The sequence below is a fragment of the Dryobates pubescens genome, chromosome 2, assembly GCF_014839835.1.
Source record: "Dryobates pubescens isolate bDryPub1 chromosome 2, bDryPub1.pri, whole genome shotgun sequence".
NCBI lineage: Eukaryota > Metazoa > Chordata > Aves > Piciformes > Picidae > Dryobates > Dryobates pubescens.
Genome location: NC_071613.1, coordinates 43,353,405 through 43,379,040, shown reverse-complemented (window position 1 = coordinate 43,379,040; position 25,636 = coordinate 43,353,405). Strand labels below are relative to the sequence as shown.

Below are 25,636 nucleotides of genomic sequence, written 5' to 3'. Positions count from 1 at the left end.
GCGGGACTGACCATCACCTGTAAAACCTGTGAAAGCTGGTACAGGGAGATGGTCACAAAAGCCACCAGAGCCATGTTAGGACAAAAGGATGTGCGATCTGTGACCAGGTGTCAGGCACTTTTGACACGGCCGGTCTATCCAAAGCAAAGCTACTGAATATGGAAAAGGAGCGATGCCAAGCACCGTAGGAGGATGCCACTAGCTAAGCCGAGCCCAGCTGGGACTCTGCCAGGCACACTAGTGGGGCGGGTGGCTCCGTCCGGGCCGCGGAAGGTCAGGGAGCCACCGCCCGCAGGAGCCACCGTGCAGCCTGCGGGCGCGGGCTTGCCGCTCTCTCCCCTTCGCCGAGCCCCTCAGGCAGGCCTGCGCCCAGCGGCCCTCGCCTCACGCCCCGCGGGCCACCGCCCCACTCTGTCCCCTCAGCCGCGCGCCCGCCTCCTCCCAGCGCCCCCGCCCCGCCCGGGCGCGCGGCGGGCGGGCCCCGCTGCCGTTGCGCGGCGGCCGTTACCCCGCCCGCGCGGCACGCGCCCGCCGTTGCCTTGGCGACGGGCTAAGCCGGGGCCTGGCTGCGGTGCGGCAGGCGCAGAGGGGGCGGACGGACGGGCGGCGGCGGGCCGGCGGCTCGGCGCTGCCGGGGCATGCACAACAAAGGCGGGAGGCGACGCGTCCCGGGTCGGCTCCACAGGTAGGTAGGTGCGAGCGGCAGGCAGGTCCCTCTCGGGAGCCGCTCCCGCAGGACATTTCACCTGCGCTGCGCTGCTCGAGCCGTTCTCCTCAGGGTAAAGAGACCCGGGCCGCGGGCTCCGGCCTTAGCCTCGGTCCGGCGCAGAACCTTGCGGGCGCGGGGCTACAACAAAGGCAAATGGCTGCGTGGTCGGGAGGGCTGCGGGGCTGTAGGTGGTCTCCCTGACGCTCCCTGGCTTCTGCTTCTCTCTCGAGGCGGCACACAGAACGCAGCCGGGCGCAGCCTTTAATGCATTTACTTGTTCGCTGGGTGTCCTTCCTTGGGTCTATATGCCTGCCCCGGCACGGTCCTTCGGGTACAACCGCTAGCTCGGCGCCCAGTGCTGCTGGGGCGGCGAGTTGACGGTTAGCGCACGGTTCCCAAACCCTTCCACGCCTTTCCCGGCTGACACCTGCTCATTGCTGGGGAACCGGCATGCTTCCCACGTCCCGCATTTGCTGCCTCCTCAGTTTCAGCGCTGAGCGCTGGCTCCTGCTGGCGCGGAGGAGCGGGCTCAGACGCTCTGCTCTGGGCACAGCGTCCGCCCGTGCTGCAGGCTGCTGTTGCCGCCCTCGCTAGCCAGGGCTTCGGATGAGGTCCTGAAACAGCAGCAGCAGCAGAGGCAACTTTGCAGATTGGCAGCGTAGAGCCTTTTCGATGCCGTGGGGCTTTTGTCCTTTGCAAGGTGGAATGTTGTGTGCTGTGCCTAATTGTTGTAAGGGATGGCTGAGCATCAGCGAGCTCTTTAAATCTGCAGGGTGCGAGTGAGCAATTTCTTAATTCGTGTCCATGTGATTCATAACGTTTCAACTCCAGGATGCATTTTCCAAAATTCATAATGGGTTTTGATACCCCAGCCATTTCGAAAAGAGTATGTTTGAATCCATAGAGCTACAAGTTTTGTGGCATTACTGAAAATAGTAGGTAAGATAGAATTCCCCAGAGGGAAATACATAAAACCTGCTCCTACCATTTTTGCTTACACTGCAGCAAAACAGCGCTTGGGTGCATCTACGCTTCTGCTTTCCTTCATTTCCTAGTCATGGTGGCACTGAAAAGCATTATGAACAACTCTGCATTTTTTTGTTGGTATTATAGTAAGGCCTGAGGGCTTGGTAATGGTTTCTTTCATTCATGGCTCTCAAAATGCTTCAATTAAGACTGGGAGCCCTGCTGCAAGTTGGGGAGGTTTTACTGATCCTATTTTACAGATGGAGGAGCAGATCAGAGACCTGGAAAGATTAAATCAAATCCAGAACCTAAGACGTCATCCTAAATCCTCTGTTAAGGATGTTCTTCCCCATCTCCTCTAATGAAATTCTCTTAATTTCGCTGTCTGTGCCAGGAGCTGTTTGGGGCACTGACAGGCCATGTATGCTTTGGAATTTGAGATACTGCTCTTTGGTATTGCCAAAAATCATGTGCCTTTAGTGACATATTGAGAACAATGGTTTTGGATTAATAGAAATCTCTGATTGTTCTTTGGTTTGTACTGGGGTAGAATTCAAGACCTCCATTGTGGATGAGGGTATGTTAGGCAAGGTATTGTACAGCCAGACAGCAAAGTATGCATAGAGCTAATGAGCTAAATACAGAAAGCATAGATATCTGCTGTGACTTCTTTGACAGCCTCCCTCACAAAAGAAAGATCTCTCCTCCCTAAGCCTCTCTTTGAAGGACATATTTCCAAAAGCAAAATAAGTTGTTCCTATTGTAACTGTAACCCAGAAGACTCCCAATCCTAGCGTGTTGTTGAGTCTGTCCACTTGATTCCATGGCCCAGACAGGAGATGGGCTGTGTTTGAGATCTGGTTCCCATCCTTAGGTATTGCTTGTGTTGATCTCTGTTAAGGCCTTTAAACAGAGAACCCCATCTCAGATTTAAGGCTTGGTGACCTGTCTGTAAAACACTGCGTAAGACGACAAGCTCCAGCATTACAGCAGCTCCAAAGCATTCACAAAATTTTAAGCTTCTTAGGCTTCATCTGTGTAAGAAAAGCCTACTGCAGACTAGGTGGTGATGTACAGGTTTCGGTAGTCACAGAGGGAGGGGAAAAGAGCAGATGAATGCTTGTATGACTTTTCAGAGTTTAATATCCATTGGGTGCTTGCCAAGTCTCATCTAGTGTTAGAAGATGCTCTGGAAATCCTGATTTCTTAATATTTTAAGTTTGAAGTTCAAGTTCCACTTTAATTGCACTTTGAACACACAAACAATCCTCCCAACCCCAAAGAATTGGTGCAGTTGCCAGAAGCATCATTCATTTGCTGGCAGGCAAGATACAGTTTGTTTCCTTTCCAGTGTTTCAGAGGACAATTCTTTTAGAGGAGAGAAAGCGTAGCTCCAGGGCTTCCATGGCTGGGCATCAGCCAATTACTGTCATATCAGATTAGGTGTATGGCACATTAGCACTTGTTTATGTTAATACAAATGCATCATGACTGTCCATAGTATTGATGGAATTACTGTATTTACATCCTTATAATATAACTAATTGAAAAAGAGGTTCTGATTACATAACCATGGACTTACAAGGTGATTCCTTCTGCAGCTTCTGTGTAGGTCAGTTTTGAACCATGAAGATGAGTTAAACTACTAGAAAACATAATCCAGTTTTTATTTACTTCTGCTGCAGTTACCTTTTGGGCAAACTCTATGGAACTTGGTGTCACAAAAGAGACAGAAAGAACTTAAGGTTTTTTTTCCGCCTTCCCATGATTTTGACTTGGTAGCCTGAGCTGCTACTTGGCCTCTAAAAGCTCTTAGCTGCCTGTGTGCTGCAGGAACTTAGCCCTTGAAATCAGCATTAAAGATTTCCTCAGCTTCCACTGCAGTGCTTGAGTACGTTCTCCTTGTCCCAAGCATCTTGGCAGCAACAATTCTGAATATTTGCAAGGTGGGGAGGCGTCACATGCAATGCTCCGTAGCCAGGAGTGGAAAGCTGTGCACAGCTTGGTGGCTTTCCTACTCAGATATCACCTACCAGCATTCGAAGGATGGACCCATTTGTTTCTGGGAATAAACTCTGGCCAGAATCTCCACAAGTTTTGCAGTCCCTGCTTTGTAACTAGCTCAGCCTCAGCTTCTAGGTGTTTTGCAATTTGCAGCAGCCCTAACAGCTGGTTCCTGGCAGCCATTATCATCTTCCAGCACAGGAATAGCTTTAACTCTGAGTCTTGGGAGGATGGAAAGGGCTGGCAGGATCTGCGATACTGGGAAAAATAATGAAGGAACAGAAAATAGGTATATGGGCACAGGGAGAGAAGGTAGACTGATAAGTGACAAGGAAGGGGAAATGGAGTGACAGATGGGAGGCACTATAAATCTCTAGACTTTGTGGGAGTCGCAAATGAGGCAGGAGGCAGGGAGCTCCATGGCCTGCAGGAACAGGGTGAGGCATATCCTCTGCTGCCAGGGATGGACTGCATTACTGCTTCCATCCCACTGCTCTGGCTTCAGACCTGTTCAGCCAGCCCTGAGACATTGCAGAGTGCCATGCAGCATTTGTTATTTTCAAAACATCCTGCTCTAAGTTACAACAACTAAGGGTGAGTAGCTCTGGGAACTGCACTGGAGTGCTGGGGTCAGTAGATTTGTCCACTGTGCCATCACTTCTTAACGGAGGGCTCTGGCAAAATGTGTCACCGTAGCAGACACCAGCATCAGTTACATGAGGAGCAGCAATTTGCTGCACAAGGACAGCAAGGACAGTGGAAAGTCTGTGATTTCAGGAATTAGTTATGGAAAGCTGGGACCCTCAGGCTGAGGTAATCAGAATAGCTGGAGAATTAGGCGAGTCCCATATTGTAGTCCTTTTGCCAAGGCTGTACTGAATACACTGAGGGGCAGAGGAGTTTTCTGCTTTTTCTAACAGCTGCTTCAAGGTGAAACTCAAGAGGAAAAAGAAAAAAAAAAAGTCATCACCATCTGCTGATACTAATTTTGCCATGTAACAACACACCTTTTGGAACTAGCTTTGAGAGAGTACCTTCAGCTTCTAGAAATAACCTGATCAGGCTCCTGCCATAAAAATTTCTTTCTGAGAAGAAACTAAGGGAACCAAAGCTTTTTAAATCCTTCCCCAACTCCTGTCCCAGACAGGAAGTCGAGGAGCGCTGCACATTTTTTCTTTAAAAGTATGAGGTTTTGGCTTTAGCTGGAGACAGTGTCTACACCCTTGCTTTCTCTGCTACTGAAATCCTTAACATGACATGTAAAGCAAAAATCTGTTTTTCTGTTGGGATACAAAACTAGGTGCTAGTAGGAGTTTAAAGGCTTCGTTCTTTGTCAGTGCTTGCAAAAGCAGCCAGACACTGTGCTAGCTGTGGATGTGGTGCTAGAGCTGTTCCGTTCAGACATTGTGCAGCCCATCTTGTGGCCTCCCTGGTGTCTGGGAGCAGTGCTGGAAGTGTCCTGTCGCAACTCAGTTTGTTTGCCACACAGCAATCTGACTATTTCTGCAGACATGTTTAGGAAGGCAGTCAGCGACTGAAAGATGGCAGTGGCTTTGACCACAAGCAAGTGAATCACAGGACTTGCAGTACACACTGCTGAACTTTTCATGCAAGGTTCTTCCCCTAGGAATAAGGAAATTAAAGACCCTCATGCACTGAAGACAGACATCTCAATTCTGACCTAGTACAGTAATTCCTAGTGTCACAGACACCTATCTCAATAAGCCCACCCTGCAGAGAGGTCTAGAGGCAAAGCAGTGGTTCAAAGGTTCACTGGAGCAGAATTAGAACCAGCCATGGCTAGTACTGGATTGAAGCAGAGCCCACTGGACTAACAGGACACCAGAACCTGTGGATATCTATGAGCTCTGTGCTAAAGGACTCCTGTCATTCATGATGGTGTGGCTGATCCTTCCAGCTTATTTCTTGGAGCAGACAGAAGCAACCCCTTTCAAGAGGAGGTTCCTCTTGAAGACTTAGTTCAAGAAAGTGCCTTTTAAGAGCCAAGAATGTAACTGCTTCTCATAAAGGATTAATACAGTTTCATGGTGAATCCATGCTGTGGTAGTTTGACCTGGAAAAACCTCAGGCCTGAACTGAACAGAGACTTCTCAATTACAGGAAAATCTGAGAGCACTCCCTCTGGAGTCCTGGTTTGTGGTATTTAACTTCTGTGCTTCATTTTTTACCACAGCTGGTGCAAGGGCTCTGTTCTCTGTGGACAGGCAGGGTTCAAGTTTCAGCAACACAAATCTGTGAGCCCCAGTGTAGCAATCCCCTTCCTAGTTTAAGGGCTAGACACAGTTGTGGAAGTTGGTGCTTTATGCTTGCAGAAGCCGTATTTGCAGTGGGGAGACCTCAAAAGTCAGTAGTTCAGCTTCTCTGAAAGCTTAGTGTCACTGAGAACAAACATCAGCTAAAATCACAGGAACAAAAAAAATATTTCTTTCAAAAAGAGGAAGGAGTAGGCCATGGAAGCCTTCCTTACTGATAAGCGGCCTGGTAAGTTTCAGGTGCATGGCTTGCTTGTTTGATCTGCCACTTCAGTCTCAGGACACCTTCCAGCAGATATGTGAAGAGCAGACATCCCTTTCCTGGCCCTTAGAAACAGGTCTAATAAAAAAGTACCTCCACAGACAGTTGTCTTTCAGGAAGCATCTTCTGTTGTTTCTTCCAGGTTCTGTCCTGTGTCGTTACCATATAGCCACATCCACAAGGGACAGAGTCATTGCTGATCTACACAGCACTATGTTATTTCTGGTCACATGCAAACAATAGAACAATAACTCTGCAACACTTTCTATTCTGACTCTGAGCACCCCCCTGGGCTTTTCTTCAGTACAGCAGTGGCATGAAGTAAATCCATTAAACAGAGCTAGCCCAGCCCAGAAGCAACTGCAGGCACTAGCGTTAGCCCACAGCCACATCAGCTGTCCCCTCCATATTTACAAGAGTGCAATATACATTAGTGCATAGCTTGGATGTTTTTGCACAGGATGGTTTTTGACCTCCATGGGAAGAAGCTCCTTATTCTCTCTGGCCTGTCCAAAGGAATAAGAGTCCACAGCTTTTATTTCCACATTGCATTAGGAGCAGAGCTTTTACCTGTATGTCACCTTGTATAAGGACTGTGTCAAAACAGTCCTTTTTGAATAAAGTCTTATTTGAAACAAAGCTCCAGTTATGCCTCAAGCTAGCACTGACATAAGGAGTAAGCCCTTTGAGAGTATCTAAATGTTACAGAAATAAACTCAAAGTTGTAATAGGAAAGGCAGATGATAGATAGATATATATATGCCAAGTATTGCATCATTAAAAATAATGATCCTACCCCCCCACCCTCCCAAAAAAAAAGGCAATAATTAGACATACTTTCCTTCTTCGTATCTGTGGAAGAAACACTCTTGCCTGGCCATCCCTTCTGCTTTCTTCAGAGCAAGACCCAGCCTTTCCATCCCACAGCAGCCAGAGTGAATGTACCTGCTTCCATGACACAGAAGAAGCTCAAGCTGCTCGTTTTCAGTGAGCTAGCTAAAAAGGTGTCCTAGAAGGGAAGTCCTGACTTTCTGGACCCGGAGAGATGGTCTGCTGTTTTCATGAGGAAACTGGAGAAATGAGGGAGGTTGGCCCCTAGACCACCACTTATTTACAGGGTAGATTTCCAGAGGGTCTCTGCCTGCTCAATTGTTCTGAAAGATGCAAACACTCATTTTTGATGAAATGATGTAGCATATTCTGATATTACAGCCCTGAATATAGGCACCAGAGACTTTTAATAATGTGGCATTTGTGCTGTTCATTGGGGGATCTGAATGTGATTGCAGAAGTGGGTATGTGTTCCTAGAGTGACTGAACTTTCAGAAGGCATACTGAGGTGAAGCTAGGTCAAGTGTGATGGCTACCTTTCCAGACAGTGAACAAGAGCATGTTTTGTCTGGAAATACAACCCTCAGCCCATGTGGGAACATACTACATCCATTTGTCAAGTAGCATTAACAGTCCTTATTGGATTATCTTTGTAGATTGTCACGATTATTGCATAGTGGTAAAAGTGCTCAGCAGTAACACACATGTGCAGGCTGGAGTTTGCCACATAGGTATTTAGTTGCCTCTTAATCCTGCTGATGTCAGCATTGCCTTCCATGGGTGGAAACCGTGAACAGGGTGTGGTACAGGAGATAAGAAGTTCATAAACTTGAAGGCTGGACAAGAAGGCTGAGATCTAGTCTTTTGCAAACACAGCTTTAGGGCTTCCCCAAATTCCTTCTGTCCAATGCCTCTCTCCTTTAATGCCTGTTTCCAGCCCCAAAGCCCTCTGAACCAAACTTTGTTATTCACATACCCAGTCTCATTGGGTGTCAGCAGCTGGTGTCATCATCAACTGCCATTCTGGGTGTCTCTGTAGTGGCTGCACTCTCATCTCATGCTGCAGGACTGATTAGTTGGACATGCTGCTGTGTGTAGTGACCAGTGATGTGCTTTCTATGGATCACACATTCCCCTTCCACTCAGTGGGGATCAGCCACTGGCCTAAGCTGATGCAGAGCTCCATGGGGAAGGGTACAAAGGTGAGAGCAGCAGATGTTGTGTCATGTTGAATCCCTGCAATAATAGCATAGCTTCAGCTCATAATTTATGCAGGAGTGGACCAAAGCTGTAATGGGAGTGCGAATGGCTGTGTCTTTGGAGCACAAGGATAGTCCTTCTTCAGCAGCTTCTTCAGGGACATGAGAGGGTGAAAGAATGAGGAGTTTATAGTGAAGCACAGAAAGATGGCTTGAGAACCTCATTAGGCAACAGGATGGCAAAGTACCCTCAGGGTAAGAAGCTACTGTAGTAAGGAACAGAAGGTCTAGCAGGGATGGCTGTGCTGAGGAGTCAGGGGGAGAAAAGAGTTCAGAGGGAGCAGGGTAAGGCAGTGGAGCAGGGAAGAGGCAGGAAAAGCCTATTAGCTAGGGCTGATGAATGGCAGTTGTGTATTGGCTTGGGAAGGCCTTGTAACTGGAGTAGGAATGCCACATACAAATGCCTGGAGCTTTTGAAATTCAGCCCATGAAGCACCAAAGTAACATCACTCCTGGTAAGGCACAAGTAAAAGCAGAATGCTTGGCTCCTACTCCCCCTCTTACTCTGCCCTATCCTGTCTGCCCATTTTGCCATTCCTGCTGCTGTATGAAACATTCAGCATCTGGAAAAAGCAATGCCCTTTTACCTCTGGCTTTAGAAGAGTTTTTCCAGTGTTGAATGTGGCCCATGGATTTTAATTATTCTCTACTGTGATAGTAATGAGAGCCAGTGGAATTGTACTGATTTTATTTCCTTTTAATTTGTTATGATGCTCTGGATGCAGATTAACTTTCCCAGCTCAATAGATATTATTGATTCATTCTGCCTTGTGATGTGATAGATGGCTGGAAGAGGTGGCCAGTTTCACTGGTAGCTCTGTACACCATGCAAAATCAGGTACCTTTGCTTGCTTCTGGTCAGATTGTTTATATTCAGGTAAGTGAGGATAAACTCAAGCCTATGGTACTGCTTGTTTACATGCAGTAGTCCAGGTCTCCCAGCTTCCTTTCTGGTCAATATACTGAGTGTGAGGACAGATTTGTCGTCATTTGATGGAGATGAACCTGCTTCTAGGCCCGGCACACAGTGGTGGTTCTCATGGAAGGGAACAGTCCTGCAAGGAGGGCAAACTGCAGTTGGAAGGGTCTTCCAGCAGCACTCTTTCAGGCACATGCCTGTCCAGGAAGCCTTTCTCAAAGCAGTGACCATCCTCTTGCTCCTGTCCTCACGTGCTGAATTTGGCTGGTGGGGTCTTGGTACCACTGCATCACTGATGAGTTGTCTTTGGGGTCCTGAAGCAGCAGGGGAGACTTCTAACCTCAGGGCCTCCTAGTGAGGGAACCAAACAGCAAAGCTTGTGGTGTAAGACTACACTCTACTGAGGCATCCTCCCTCACTTTCTTTAGAGAAAGACCCAGCACTCCTTGGTGCAAAATACTTAATGTCTTTTTTAAATTATGCTTTTATGTCATTGAAGTTGTAATGGGTATGGGAAACAGAGCCTGAGTTCCCTCAATGCAAAACCCCTAGAGACTGAGATAAGGAGGTTGAGACAATATTTTGCTGGTTGTAGCAGGGGTGACTGCAGGATAACCTGCAGCCACATTATCAGGAATTTGCTCCACAGGCTCAGACACCCCAATGGAGCCAGGCTGGGTGTGTCAGTATGTTGGTGCAAGTGCCTGGTTAGCCCTAGCCTGCACCCACATGCATCTCTGCACCACACAGCATGTGGCTGCTGGTGGCTTGCTGGGCCTGGCTGCAAACCTAGTGCTCCTCCTAATCAAATTAACTCACAGAACAGTGCATTACTCAGAAGCAGTGAGGGTGTTTTCTGTCCTCCATGGTGACCCTATCCTACATCATCTTGGACAGCAAAGAGCCAAAAGAGAAAAGGAGAAGAAAGGCAGAAGTTGTACTCAGCAGCCCTGCATCCCTCCACATGCCAGCCCCTTGGCAGGGATTGCAGCAGGAAGCCCAGCATACTAAGACCCTTCTCAGAAAGCTACCTCATCTTCAGCCAGGCTCATAACTGCACAGCTCAGAGCACTGGTGTGTGATGTTCTGATATGAGACTGCTGTGTCCCTCAGCAAGTCCAGAGGGACACTGACTGCATTGCATGAATGATGCAAGTGTCACATCATTAGAGGCCATTTGCTGTCCAAGTGCAGTAATTGCACTGCTGGTAAGTAGCCTTGCAGCTCAATGGTTATTAACCTGGTTACTGGTGATAGTTATTGGTCCCCAGAGCAAAAACTGAACTCAGGTCAGAGTATCTTTGCCTCAAATCAGAGTCCAGTCATTTCAGGTGTAAAATGTTACTCTTGTTAAAAACAGCAACCCTTCAGCTCTGTGGACAATTCTAATGCACAGGCACATATATACTGACCATGAAGCACTGGGTAAGCCAAGATAAAGGAGGTAAGAGGTAAGCATCAGTTTGTCTTGTCACATAGCTGACTTCAGAACTTAGAAGGCTATGTACAATTAAAGCACCCAAGCAATTAACACCAAACAAGTCTTCATCTAGTTCATGTTAACATGACTGCTGAGACTGCAAGGAAGTCTTAGATTTATCGAAGTAGGTTTGTCCCTGCTCCTCTTAACTTCTGTAAGATGAAGATTTATTTCCAAACCTTGCTGTAACTTGTCCATAGCATCATGGTAGCAGCATTCTTTTGTCCATCAGTTTCTTCCTACACCTCCAAGGGTAGCTGGCCCCTGAGTAGTGAGGAACTGCTGTCACTATCTTTCTGAGAGACAGTAGACAACAGGTTAGGAAAACGCTTTTTGGAAGATTAAGCAGAAAAGCTGGTACTGGAGAGTAGATCCCAGACATCATCATCCTGGGGTGCTTGGGGTAGAATCCTCAGCCACAGCCACCCATCATGCCCAGTGGTGTCACAGTGTCCTTGTACCTGGCAGCATTTCTCCATGATACTTGATGTTCATTTAGGAGAAGCAAAGCTTTGGGGACCTCGTGATTCACCAGAGAAGGTACTTATGCTGCTGTAGGCAAAGCAGTACAAATACACACTTTTTGGCTTATTTCCACCATATCCTTAGAGAAAACAAGAAAAGCTCTTCATTTCCCCCCTCCCCCTGCTTAGACTAAGCCAAGGTTAAGACTTAGCTGGGGTAATGCATCAGTAGCACTGAGCATTCCTTCAGCGCAGCTCTACTGAGGGGGAGAACTGGGTGAAGGGCCCTTCTGTTCCCTCACCTTTGTACCCATGGGAAACATGTATCTCCTCAAGTTTTCAGGCAACTTAACAGACTGTTTTGTGATCCCAGACACACTAAAGTCCTAGCTAGCTTGATTATGTCCGTTTTAGGTTAACAACACCCCAACACCAGCAAGCCAACGTAAGCATCTAAATTGTGCTACTCTTGATTGCCTTCCTTTCTGCCTGGAGTAAGAGCTAGGCTACTTTGTGTCCTTTTTCACTGTTTAGGCTGGGAAAGTGGAAAACAGGTGAATGTTTGAAAGAGGCTTCTGGCTCCACCCTTCCCCAAAATGGTTTGCATTGATACGGGTTTCTAAGGTCTTCCTGAAAAAGATGGTCTTGTCTTGGAAGTGGTAACACTCTTGCTTTTTTACTTCAGTTACAGTCCCTACCTCAGAGAATCACTTGGAATGAAACAGCATCTCCTCAAGGATTTCTGTGGGGTTTTGTGTTGTTTCTCTTTTGTTTGTTTGTTGGTAGTTTTTTTGATGATAAAATCCTTTACTTTCACCTTGCAGCTGAAATTCCCTGAGGCACTCTCACATGAGCCTATCTCAGGGATGATGCCTCTCTTAAAGAAAGTACTGTAAATGCTAACTGGTCTCTTGAAGGAACACAGCAAAGAAAGTCACATAGCAACTGCTGTTGCCTGACAAGTCAGAAGGGCACAGTGCCTCCCAAACCGCCTCTTAGAGCAATTCTACTTCATCACTAGTCAGGTGCCCTTTCCAGAAGGTAACAGGTTTGCCAATTAAAAACACAAACAAACAAACAAAAGGCAGGGAAAATTAGAAGGAGACAATGGTGAAAAGCCAAAAGCATCTGCAAAGACATAACCACACAGTTACCCTGCTGATATGTAAAGAGGTGTGTGTACCTCATGGACTGATTCTGTGATACCACTGTCCTGTTCCTGCTCTCATATCTCTGTTTCATTACTGCTTGAGAGGTGAAGGCACCCATGTCCTTCAAAGTAGCTCAGACAGTGTTTTGGTGCCAGAGTTCAATTAGTTTTAGGAAATCTTACCTGACTTTCCTTGGTGCCCCAGGACATCAAGGAGAGGAAGAATCTAGTTCTTGCAGATGCTGGAGGGAAGTTTTATTCTCTCCTTTCACAGGTAGCAGAGCTGAAACATAGGAATTGGAGTGGCTTGTCTGGGAAGACCCCAGGAGATCAGCTCCAGACATCACTCTCATATGTTACCAGGTTGTTGCCTGTCCACAGTATCTCCTACTCTGCGGCTGTGAGCGTTACAATATTTGCTTAATTCATACACTTCAGGGTGGAAGTCACAATGTCAGTTAGTATCTGCTCTGGAGTATAAATCAGTGTCCTATGACCTCCCTCACAGAGAGGCTATTAACAGATAGGAAGAGGAGAAAGTGCTGTCTCCATTTGAAGGCAAGTTGGCTTCAATTTTTAAAACAGTGTAACAAGTGATTGACGAAGCAGTAGTTTTGAAAAGGAGAGGAAACTGGCAGTCTTCTGGGGCTAGGTCAAATGTCTTATGATGCCAATTGCCTGCATCGGAGTACTTCTACCAAAATAATTCAGACACTGAGGTCTAGGCAAAATCACTTTCTCTGGCTGAGGCAGGAATGGTATCTGGAAATAAAATCTGGCTTGAGGCAGTCAACAGGGCATCAAGATCTCTCCCTAGTCATCAAGATCCTGAGTCAAAGGCTTTCATGTCCCTCTGTCTTAATACAATTCAGAGCTGCTGTACCATCAGGGCATCATAAATTCTTAGGTACCATGTGGGGAGCAAAGGAAGGCAATACATACCAGAGCTGGAGCTGAAAGCAGTACCATCACTGGACATGGTGCTGGCTTGTGGGTCCAGTTCCCATCATCACCATCTGGAAAAAAAAGTGATGGATTTCAGCAAGTCTTTAGCTGCAGTTAGTGCAGAGTTTCATGACTGCGTTAGGAGATCTTGTATCAGCAGCTGTGAAGCAGGAGTGAGCTCCTTGCATTTATCTGGTTTTCCTCTTTATTATAAACTACAATTTCTCTGACCTCTGCAGAAGAGGACATACAGGAAAAGGAATATCAGCCAGCGACTTACAGTGCCTGATATTGCTGCTGCTTTTACACATTTATTAAAGGTTTTGCTTTTGCCTTCAGCAGAACTGAAAAAAAGAGTCCTTGCTTCATCAAGTGGCACCAGATGAAGTTAGCAAGATTCTGTTCCACGGCTTCTGACATGCTCCAAAATCCAGCCCTAATACTGCCCAGGCTGTGGGTAATTTGATTCTGCTGGCATTGACAAATGCCCTGAGCAGCAGCAGCAGCAACTGCACCTTAAGATCTGCATGCTCAGATATTGGTGCCTAATCTTTGCATGTCCAGTTAATTTATTTTCATACAGAATGATCAGAAAAGCAAGCCAACACTCTCAGACATCCCTGTCTTATGGTAAATAGTGAAATCTAAACTTGATGTCAGTAAGAATGGTGAAAAATGAAGCCATTCTGCAGAAGTTGGTGTCTTAGGCAGAATGCTTCATGCCCTGGCAGGCTGTCTTCCGTTTGAGAGACCTTGTCAGTTTTCAGAGATGGCATCTGGATGATCTCAGCCACAGGAATCAGGGCCTCCCACTTCACATGGAGAAAGCCCTTCGATCTTTAACTAGCCAGTCTCTGGCTTCATTTTATTTAAAGATTTCAGGCACTGTGCAATGCTAGAGAGGATCTTACCGGGCTCCTATTACCTCAGCAGAAGCTGATACATAATGAATTATTAAAGACTAGCCAGTTCCTTCATTAATTTTAATAAATCAAGTTTCCACTGTGTTCTAGGCAGTGCTGCCAGCTGTGATATGATAAGGTAAGCCCAGTATTTCCTGGGGCCTTTTTTGCTTGGTCGAGGTTTACATAACAGAGGTCCTTTATAGTTAACAAGAGATTAAGGCTAATTTGGGGTAGATCTACAGCGGGCAGAAGAGGCAACAGAACTCCCCAAGCTCTTTAACAGCTGAAGCCCATTTAGGCTTCTGCAAATACATTAGCAACAAAGGGAGGACTAAGGATAATTTCTGTCCTTTAGTGGAGGCAGGGGGAAACAGTGATCAAGGATGAGGAAAAAGCTGAGGTATTCAACACCTTCTTTGTAATGGGACCAATTGTTTGCTGTATACTCAGCCCCCTGAGCTGGAAAATAGGGATCAGGAGCAGCTTGAAGCCCCCATAATCCAGGAGGGGGTGGGTAGTGGCCTGCTGCACCACTTAGACATACAGAAATCTATGGGGCCAGACCCAAAAGTACTGAGGAAGCGCATGGAAGTGCTCACCCAGCCATTTTCCATCATTTATCAGCAGTCCTGGCTAAGTGGGAAGGTCCATGTTGACTGGAGACTGAGAAATGTGATGCCTGTCTACAAGAAGGGCTGGAAGGGAGACCTGGGGAATTAGCAAGCTGTCAGTATGACCTTGGTGCCAGGAAAGGTCCTGGAGCAGACCTTGAGTATCATTACACAGTATGTGGACAACCAGGTGATCAGGCTCAGTCAGCATTGGCTCATGAAGGGCAGGTCCTGCTCAGCAAACCTAATCTCCTCCATGACAATGTGACTTGCTTAGTGGATAAGAGAAAAGCTGTGAATGTTGTTTACCTGGACTTTACTAAAGTATTTGACCCTGTGTCCCACAGTATCCTCCTGGAGAAACTAGCTGCACATGGCTTGGATGGATGGACACTTCACGGGGTTAAAACAGGCTGAACCTAGAGAGTTGTGGTAAATGGAGTTAAATCCAGATGGTGGCCAGTCACAAGTTCAGTTTTGGGGCCAGTTATGCACAACTGTTAGGCAAGCAGCATCTCTCTGTACACTTGGATATATCCTGTCCAGGCTGCTAATAAACTTCTTCATAGCGTGATAGTTGTCACAGCAAATGCAAGATTGATCTGATGGCTCTTGTGGCCTGTCTTTCCCTCAGCTTCTGCTCAAACTCAACAACAGAAAAATATTTTCTGACTCCCAAGCACTATTAGAACTTTCTATACATCTCCTTAATAAGCAGAAGAACATTTGTTTCTATTCATTTGCTATCAACCTCAAAATTGTTCAGTCTGTTCTTTGCTTCCACTCTGGTGGCCAAATAAGAACCAATCTCATGTTGGTGTCGAAGGCAAAAAGGATGCAGTATGTCCCCTGTAGAATTAATTTTACTGTATTGTGCTGTGTTGCATAAAGAAGTCAGATTGACCTATTCCCTCGTTTCTCTCTTCCTCTGTAAGCTGTAGGGTATTCAGGGCAGGGTATTTCTCTAGTCTGGGTCTTGTAGAGGGTTTGTGCTTATGGTGCTTACGCTTGTACACAGGACATGCAGATTTTACTGGAGAGAAGCGTAACAGTGAGCCCAAATCCATTTCTACTGAATGCAGATTCAGCCATGACTATTCCTGTCTTCAGAGAGCTTAAATTCTCATGAGGACACGATCAGATACGTCATAACTGCACTTTACAACACAAGGCAGAAGTCTCTGTGGCTGCTTTTGTTATATATTTTAGGAGAGGGAAGATGATATGCTGGGGAGAGGAGAGACTGGACAACAGAACTGCTGAGTACAGATTAACAGCTATGGTGATAAATTCAGTCCACAGGTTAGCCTGTGAGTATCTAACCTGACAGCATCTGTGTGGTGCATATTCTCATGAATGTGCTGCTGGTAAGGCATCCAAGTAGAGCAGGATAGGATAGGATAGGATAGGATAGGATAGGATAGGATAGGATTAACCAAGTTGGAAAAGACCTCTGAGATCCCTGAGTCCAACCTATCACCCAGCACTATCCAATCAACTAAACCATGGCACCAAGCGCCCCATCCAGTCTCCTCTTAAACACCTCCAGTGATGGTGACTCCACCACCTCCCTGGGCAGCACATTCCAATGGGCAATCACTCTTTCTGTGAAGAATTTCTTCCAAATGTCCGGCATCTGGCAAGTTGAAAGACAGACCTTACTAAAGGAAGGTTGGCGTTGTGGGATATGAAACTATTTGCTCTTGGAGGATGGAACATGAAAGAATAGCATCTAATTGTGAGAAATGAGGGTGTGACTCCTCACAGAGTATTAAATAGCTGTATCCATATATCTGTGTTGCAGGAGTGGGAGAGACATTGACAGATCCCTGCAACCATTGCACCTGATGGCTCTCCTACTCTCTCTCACATAGGTATTGAACTAACCCATTCCCAGTAATCATCATAGCCCCTAGCAAATTGTTCTAGAGGCTGAATATCTTCACTTTTCTGTATTCTGCTGTAGTCTGGCTTCTTTTACCAGCCAACAGGAAAGTTCTGCTCTTACAAAATATATTTTCCAAAATGACCTAAATTTAAGGCCACTCTTATTTCCTACTTTGGTATCCAAACAAATGAACAAACAAATTAATGTTGTAGAGCTCCTAAGACAGTTATTGGTGAGCAGCTGACAGAGATAGCTTTTTACTTATTCTACATTCATGGCAGTGCTACTGACCGTAATTCCACTTCATTTTTGGAATTGACACTATATTGTTGTTAGGACCTAGTGTATTTCAACTCCTTCACACCATCATTAATCCTGAAGCTCTCCCAGGGTCAATTTTTCCCCTTCTCAGTCCTGTGTAATTCTTAGCTTGTAATTTTTATGTACTGCTTTCTGTTCTGTCAGTATGCAGACACATAACATGCTTTCACTTTCCTATAAACACAAATCCTCTTTTTTCCCAAACAAATATATTCACTTTCCTCAGTTGCAGGGTTGTGGCTATTTGGATATTTGGGGAGGGGAAAGGCTCTCAATTATAATTTGTATTTTTATTCTCAAATTTCCTTTATTATTTGACTCACTCTGAAATTGACATTTTTAGAGTTGTAATGATGGATAATTGGTTTGCACTGGGCTCTGTTTGCACACAGCAAATATAATTGCATAGTGATCTTTGGTAACTAAGCAACCAGTTATGTTTTCAATTCTGTGATCAATTCCTTGCTATCTGTCAAGATCAGGTCTAACACAGTATGTGCTCACAAGGGATACAACAATTTTTAGAGTTACAGAGCTCATCATCTTTAAGACTGGGAGTAATAGAAGTGTGAGACCCCTGAGTTGCCATTCTGACTGCAGTCTCTTACAGGCACATAGCTTCTTTCACTTTCGGTGGATGTGAAGGTGTAATAGCCTTGTAGTCATGATGGTTAAGGTCAGAAGGCCACTTGTGACAGGCTTGAGTTATTTTGATTCTGCATCCTGGAAGGCCTCCTGGCAGTGGCCGTTGCATAGGACACTTGAAAACTCTTTATTTTCTACACTGTTGTTCCACATGAACATTCCTTTCATCTGTTTAATTACAGGAAGTAATACTTGCCAAACTCAGAGAGCGAGTGAAGATGAACATATCTGGAAATGAAGGGGAGATGGAAGCCAGGCAGCAGGTTGAGAAAACCATCTTGGAAAAGGGATGTAGTCTCACTGCACCCAAATGGGAAGCTCACAGAGCAGGCCTCATGACTATATCTTGGTTCAGCCAGCAAGCCCCAGAAAAAATCACAGACCCAACAGACTTCTGATTTCACCCAAGAAGTCAAGTTGGTCAGGCCAAAATCAGCATACATAGACCCCAGCTCAGGAGGGGTCTAAGGCAAAGGCTTTAATGCAGCTTCCAGGCCAGTGAGTGGTAGGAGCAAGGGTGGAGGTTCCTGGTGAGGCTAGTGGGGATAATTAGAGACTATTGTACTATGAGCTGTGACACTCCTTAGCCTAGGCCTGGATCTGCTCTGCTACCCAGCTTCTGTTCCAGAGGGATCACAGGAGAAGTAGACACTTCATATAAAGGAAAGCCATTTTAGCATCACCCAAAAAAGAAAACATGGCCCAACTGGAGCAGGTTGTAACAACTCTTCCATCACTGTCCATCTGCAACAGATGTTCTATGGTGCTTAGAAATAAATCTTTACATGCTCCATCTTCAGACTGTCTTTGCAACTCACCCTTCTTGCTGTTGCTGCTTGCTGAAAGGAGCCATATGGGTTATGTACTGAATGTTACATAAATGCTAACATGTAAGTATATTTAGAGGTGGCATATGGACAGTAGTGAATGGAAAAGCAAGTGCTTTATTGGTTCAAATTGCACAAGCAAGTTCAATGAAGCCAGGTGCGTCAATGGGTTAGTCAGTAAGCTTCATTCACCTGGAGTCCCAGGTTCAGATCTTGATTGGGTTTATTTCTGTGCTTGGCTGCACTGGCTGACTATGTCAACAGTACTGATATTTGCCAGCAGAGGCAGAAAATCTTGAAGACTTCAGCTGTTGGAAAAAAGCAACCCAACAGTCAGATCTGAGTGATACTGTAGACAGAGATCTTTCTTCTGTGGGGTACTATAGGCACAAAGGTACATATTAGAGTTATTAGAAGTCATGTTACAATCTGGTAATGGACAGATGAGTCTGCTATAGCTAGGAGATGATGGAAACTATTTTACTTTTGAATTCTTGCTCAGCACCAGAAAGTTCTGGGATATGTGAGTGTCTGTGGGCCTCAGGGCCTTCCCTGTTGGGGAGGGTACTATGGTTCATACCAGTGCAGTGCATCACAACTCCTGTTGTGCCCATCCTGGTTAGGGAGCAGGAGTGTTCTCTGTGCCCAGGGAACAGGTATTTGAGCTGGATTTGAAAGCTCTGGACTGAATCCCATGTGACATCAGGAGAGCTGCTGTCTGCACAGTCACTGCCCATGTTAAGAAATCTATGAAATGAACTTATTCTTTTCTATTTTTCAGTTTTTGAGGAATTTCTTCTTAGAGCCCCAAGCAAAACCAAACCAAACAACCCAAGTTGAGCAGATGAGCAGCGATGGAAATTTTTCATGAAACTGTAGCTAAAGCCTCTCCTTTGATGATAATACCATAATTTTATCTGCTCTGATTAAAAGCTTAATTAGATTTAGAACATTTAGCCACAAAGGAAGAATGACAGCATCCTGACAGATTTTTGCAACTTACTCGGGGGTTGGCTTACAGCAAATCCACTGTGGTCACTACATTCCCCTCTTCTGTCACAGCCTGATGCTCTTGTTTACAGCCTCGCCTGCAGCATTAAAAGCTATAAAGCATTTTGCCACTAGTTCTGCCAGCTGATGAGTCCATTTTAAAGCCTGCTCATTGCATTTTGTGAATTTCTCTTTGCATAGGGAAGTAGCTCATTTTGAATGTCACCCAGTCCTACGGAGGGAAGTGGGAAGATGGATTATGCTGGCAGCGATCCATCCATCTGTTCATCCACCAGCACTAATGTTTTGCTTTTCAGGCTCCCAGTTGTCTTAAATAATGCTGACCTACAGGATCTGGGGTAGGAAAGGTCATGTAGCTCATTTTATCTTCCATTTCTTAAGTGGTAATTAAACTTTCTGAGGTGTTATGGCTAGCTACATGCAAGATTTGTTGATGAGTATTTATGAAGTTGAGGTTCAATCCTTTTCTGAGATACTGTGTTGCATGAGACTCACCATCACATTAGCTGCAGCATCCACAGTGCTTTCTTAGGGGAAAGGATTTGTAGCTGTTTCCCCTGAGTGATTGAGTGTCTGCAGAGATGATACTTGCTCTCTTTTGACTGATGTTACCAAGTTATATCTAGAGAGTGCTTCTGTCTCTGCTGTAGAAGGTTTAGCTTTGTGTACTGTGAGACAGCCACAAAGGCTGCAGACTTTCAGTACTATGCAGGAGCCAGGTTAGAAGGAAACTGGTTGGTTGCTGGCATAATGCTCTTTGCAGTGTCACCGTATCACCAAGGTTGGAAGAGACCTCAAAGATCATAGAGTCCAACCTGTCACCACAGACCTCATGACTAGACCATGGCACCAAGTGCCACGTCCAATCCCCTCTTGAACACTTCCAGAGATGGTGACTCCACCACCTTCCTGGGCAGCCCATTCCAATGGCTAACAACTCTCTCAGTGAAGAACTTTCTCCTCACCTTGAGCCTAAACTTCCCCTGGTGCAGCTTGAGACTGTGTCCTCTTGGTTCAGCTCCTAGCACTGCCTTAGTAATATATAAACATGCATGCAAGGGCTCTCATCAGCTACTATCATCTGTGTCTTTGAATGTAGCAGCTTTCAACATTTCAATGCTTGGAATATTTTATAAAATGCATGAAAGTAATGACACTTAACTCTGATTGTGTGCTCTGATAATTCACAGAGCTGGTTGGGAGCAGGCAGCTTCAGACCCTGCAGCAAGTTAGATAGGAAGGGACGTGAGTTATCTTATGACTGTGGAGCCAGAGTGAGTCTTCTTCACACTTGAAGTCATGGGACTGTGTGATGTAACTAATATCTGGAATCCACAGCACAGGGAGAGGGGATCTGTTTTACTGACCTTCCTCACTTACTGCAGAAGAGCAGTGTTAATTCTTTCTTTAGTTTATAATCTTACTTGTGCAATGGTTAATCTGCAGTGCAAGAGAATGCAGATTACTTGCACCAAGTACCCAGTATGTTTGAATAAACAAAACCATTTTCTTACAGCTGGCTCTAAACAAAGTGACATACCCTGCCTCCTGTCCATTACCTTTCACAGTAGAGCATATGAACTGGTGGAGCACCAAAAAGAACAAGTCCTTTGGTAGTATTGATGATTTAAAATATATAGATGTTATTAGGAGCATCCAAAAGTGTATACATTGGTATTGACCAGTATTGGAATTTATTACTTAATGGTGACTTTAAAAGCATTGCCAGTAAATCACAAATGACATGATGTGTGTGTGTGGGCAGGTGAGGCCCCTCCAGTCTGATCTCTCCAAATCCTGTTCCTATAAGGTCACCTGGAATTTAATGCTTGGTTGGGTCAAAGAGAGCCCCAAAGACAGCCCCAAGTAATTCTCTGATCTTGAATGCATCTGATACCCTTTAAAGTTAAATACCTTGCTATAAAGGGTCTACTTTGAGAAGCCTTTGGTGACCAGTAATTTAGGGCAGACCACATTTGGAATATGTACTTTTCTCAGTGTGCTGGGATTTGTGCCTAAAGGCTTTTACCCTGGTGTCTCTAAGTGGAGGAATGCAGAGCTCCAGCCCAGTCCAAACTGGGCGCTTCTGTGCATCCCCGAGCTGCTCTGGGCAATTCTCCACCTGCCATGTCTCTGCAGTCAGAGAGTCATTAGCACAAAAGTAATAGCTGTGTAGACAGTAGAACAACAGTTCCCCACAGACAAAGATCCTGTTTCAAGGAGCTATTATGTTCCTGTAGCCTCCTCTGTCTTCCAGTGCAATAAACCAGTTCCTGCCCCTGTCTGGCCCAACCTGATTGTGGTGATACCTCATTTCTTCCATGCATAGCACTCGCAGCCTCCACATCCCCACACTCCTAGCTGTGGAAAAGGTAGGGTGCTGCTGCTGGTTCTATGCTCTCCACCCTGGTCAGGAGGAAATCAAGTTGAGTAATTGGGCATGCTCGTTGCAAGCTGTGTTTCCTACAAAGAAGATACCAAGTGGACTTTTGTCCAGGAACTGATGTTACTCAAGTTCTAATACAGGCAGGCAGAATGAGCTATATGAAAAAACAACCAACCAACCACATGATTGTCATAGCCAATTGAAATGGAGGGAAAGGTGCAAATCCAATCTGAAAGAGCAGCCTTTGCCTCTGATACTCAACTGGGAAAAATAACTTGCAGGAGCATTCAGGCATATGAAACACAAGGAAATAAAAGATGCTGACAGTTTGATCAAGGGGTTGCTATATGAAATAGAGCCTCTGATGAGTTGCTGCATGTAATGTGGGAGAAACTAACTGAGCTGTGTTCTGGGAATCTGCTCCTGATGTAAAGCGCTTTGAGACCACAGTCCACGAAAACTATGTTTATCAAAAGATGCAAAACAAAAGGGCAGGGTAATTTTGTCTCCAGTTCCTGAGTTCACCTGGAGGCAAAGGATCTGAACTCACGAGTAATGGAAAAGCTGACATATCAATTGGACCTGATCTACACTGGGACATTTACTGGCAAAACTGCGTAATGATACTGCTATAGATACTGCTCCTCTGGGGATTTATTTCTTCCATAATAACAGATCCAAACCAGTAACAACTTTATGGAATAAGAGTGGCCATCAGGTGTTGAAGTGATACATGCCTCAAGTGGTGCCCCTGTTTGGAGTAAAAAGTTCTTTGGTGAGTTTGGTGTGTAGAGTAACTAATGCAGCAGAAAATATAAGAGTTTCTACTAGGACAAAAAACATACTCTGAAATTTACTCATCATACTAAAATTCTCCCCCAAACAAGGCATCTTGTAGTTCATACACTCCTTGGTGGGCTTAGATAAATAGCATGTACAGAGAGAGTTCCACTGTGACTTTATCACTTCGCCCCAAACAGCTGGAACCCTTGTGCAAGGTCATAGGGCCCAATTATGCCTGGAATGCAACCTGTCCTTGTCAGCAGTCATTACTCAGCTGGGATGAAGGGTAAAGAATGACTGTAAACTGCATGTTGAGGAGTAGGAAACTGTGAGAGAGCCCACAACACCACCTTCAGAGAGTGCATGGTGCTGAGCCTCATGATAGGAAAATAGACGGGGGAAAACTCATGTAACAGCATCTTTTCCATGCTTGAAAGAGCTCTGGAGAGGCAGGGTGTTCCCAGTGGCTGTCATGGCAGCTGAACTAAATTGTGATAAGACATCTTGAGAGATGGGGAAAATCCTGGCTTTGTGCCCTCTGGCTTGGGTCCAAGTGATTTCACTGGAGCCAAAATTTTTGCTACGTATTTGAAATGAATGGCCAGGGTGAAGCTGCAAAAGTAATGCCTGGTAATGAAATCTGCTTGCAGCAGCATGCCTATGCACCAGAGCCATGCTGCGAGCAGGAGTGCTTGCACTGGCTCTGAAGAGCACCGTGCTGCTCTTGTAAGAGGGAGGATGAGTCAGGAAGTGTGAAGTGCCACTGATTTGTCTAGAATGTCATGCAACTGCCCATTTGTAGGCAAACTCACTTTTTCCTGGGGGATTTTTTTGACCCACTTTTTGCTAGCTTTCCCTGAATTCCCACCACCCCCAGGGACTATCCATCAATATCACCATAGCAACAAGAAGTCATTAATGGTATCCTGCCTATTGACAGTCAGAATCTACACAGTGCTGAGCTGGGTGAAGAGCCATTGCCATCAGCTTCAAGGAGAAAGGCGAGAGCTCAGGCTCTCCACGGGATCAGTCCTCTCCTCTCCCTTCCCTGTATCTCCCCAGCGAGTCCCGCATTGTGTAGCTGCAATAGAGGACATATTTCTTCCCTCAGCGAGCTGTGTGCATTGTGGGGAGCTGGTGACAGGAAAAGATGGGTCTGGATGTGATGCGCAAGAAAGAGTAAATGTCCCTCTCCTGGGTTCGTTTGCACGGGGCTGTGGCACTGAGAGACACTTTACATTGCAAATAAGCAACTTATACTGCAAACCTACAGGGAGTTCAGAGCAGTGCAGGAGGCTTAGGGGCCAGGAGAGGGGAGCGGCAGGCTAAACTGTGAGGAGAGATAAAAGACATGTCATATAATTCTGCTAAATGGTGAAGGAAGAGAAATTCTCAGCGGGTGTAAATAAGCATTGACAAGCTGGAATGATTTACACCTAGCTTGTGGTCTGGCCCAAGGTCTAATCAACTGAAAAGCATCAGCATCTGAAAAGGAGGGGCCTGTTTATAGAGAGGCCTGTGGGGGGAATTGAGGATTTGAAAATGCAGGGGAGTCGGGAGGGGAAAATAAATTCTCCTAGGTAGGTAGGGAAAAGCTTATGATGTTACTCAGGGCTGAGACAGAGGCAGAGCCTGGCCAGCTGCACCAGTTCCCTGTCAGGACTCTCACTGCCTTGGCAGTATGCACTGCTGGACCTTCTGAGGACAAGTTTCCAGGCTGAGACAGCTGATGACTACAGTTGTCCCAGGTTTTCTCTAGAAGCTTTCCTAAGTAGCTCCACTGCTGCTGGCCATCCACACCCCAGCCAGGACTGCTGACACTACTGCCATCTGCGGTTCCTCATGCCAAGCCTGCCTCCACCAGCAATATGCCAAAGTACCTGACAGCTTTGAGATGTGACCACACAATGTGTGGGATGAGATCATGCATCTCCCTCACCTTCCTAACAGTTTCTCCCTCCCCCAGGCCCCCCTCTGAGCTCATAGATAAGGTGTGCTTTGCTGGCTTGGAAGACTCTGCTTATCCACCTTCCAGTGGCTTTGGGGGAGTGCTGGCCTAGTTTACAGTGCAAAGTTAATGAACAGAGATCATTAGAGTGAAGTTGGGTTGTTTTCCCCCCCCCCCCCACTAGTGAGATGAAAGTGTTCATACTCCCTTGTTGGGAAGACCAATGCAGTAAGACACTACTGTACTCAGTTTGAGGCGTATGGCTGTGCTGCAAAATACATCTTCCTGGTGCAAGGAAGGGAGACAAACCATTTGGTGTACACCTTATTCTTAGAATGAAAGTGTGATTTCTTTCCTGTGCCCTATGCAGTTTAAGGATTGGGCTGAGACTCTTGGAGCAATCTTAGAAAAAGGAATTAGGGATCCCTTCAGCAACCTTGATGAATCCAACTGTACAGCACTGGTTTTCTCTTGTCTTCCAGGGATTGGTGGAGGCAATGTAAAAAGCTGTGTTTCTCTGTTCCCTTTTGGTCACATATTGCCAGTCCAGTCAGGAGTATTTTGACCTTGAAAAAATCCAACATCATGACTCAGGCCCTGAACATTGTGAGATTAAATCAGGGGTTAAATTATGATGTAAAAAAAAAAGGAAAGGCTGATCCTCCCCCCACCATTTATGGTGACTTTGCTTTTTACCTCTTTCCTGCTAGAGGATGAGTCAAAATTGTGAGTGGAAAAGCCAGTCCCCTGCATGCTGGAAGACAGCACTCAGCTGAGTGCCTCAGTGAAGGCTCTTGATCCCTATCACATGCTACAAGAAGGGTCCCTTCTGCTCTTTCCTGCTGCTCTCCTGCTACTCCTCTCTCAGTTTTCACATTCACCTAACCCAATGTGCCCCCTGCATTTTTTGCACTGTCCCCTCTGCCTTCATAAAACACATGCAAGAGGATCAAGATGGTTTTAAATGATCTGAGATGATGTTCCTCACCTCATCAGCTGCCTGCAGACATGCTTTATCTGTGACTGCTCTTTCCAAAATTATCTGCTGC

The 25,636-nt window shown here is 45.8% G+C and overlaps 1 protein-coding gene across 2 annotated transcripts in view; it reads left to right on the top strand.

The window, feature by feature from the left end:
* Window positions 1-568: 568 nt before the first annotated feature.
* The window catches only part of LOC104309827 (uncharacterized), a 46,177-nt gene continuing 21,109 nt past the window's right edge, over window positions 569-25,636 (top strand). Inside the window, exon 1 of one of the 2 annotated variants that reach the window (XM_054176255.1) lies at window positions 569-685. The gene's annotated coding sequence lies outside the window, so the exon portion shown is untranslated. The remainder of the gene's footprint in view (window positions 686-25,636) is intronic. The other variant, XM_054176265.1, reaches the window with a different exon arrangement.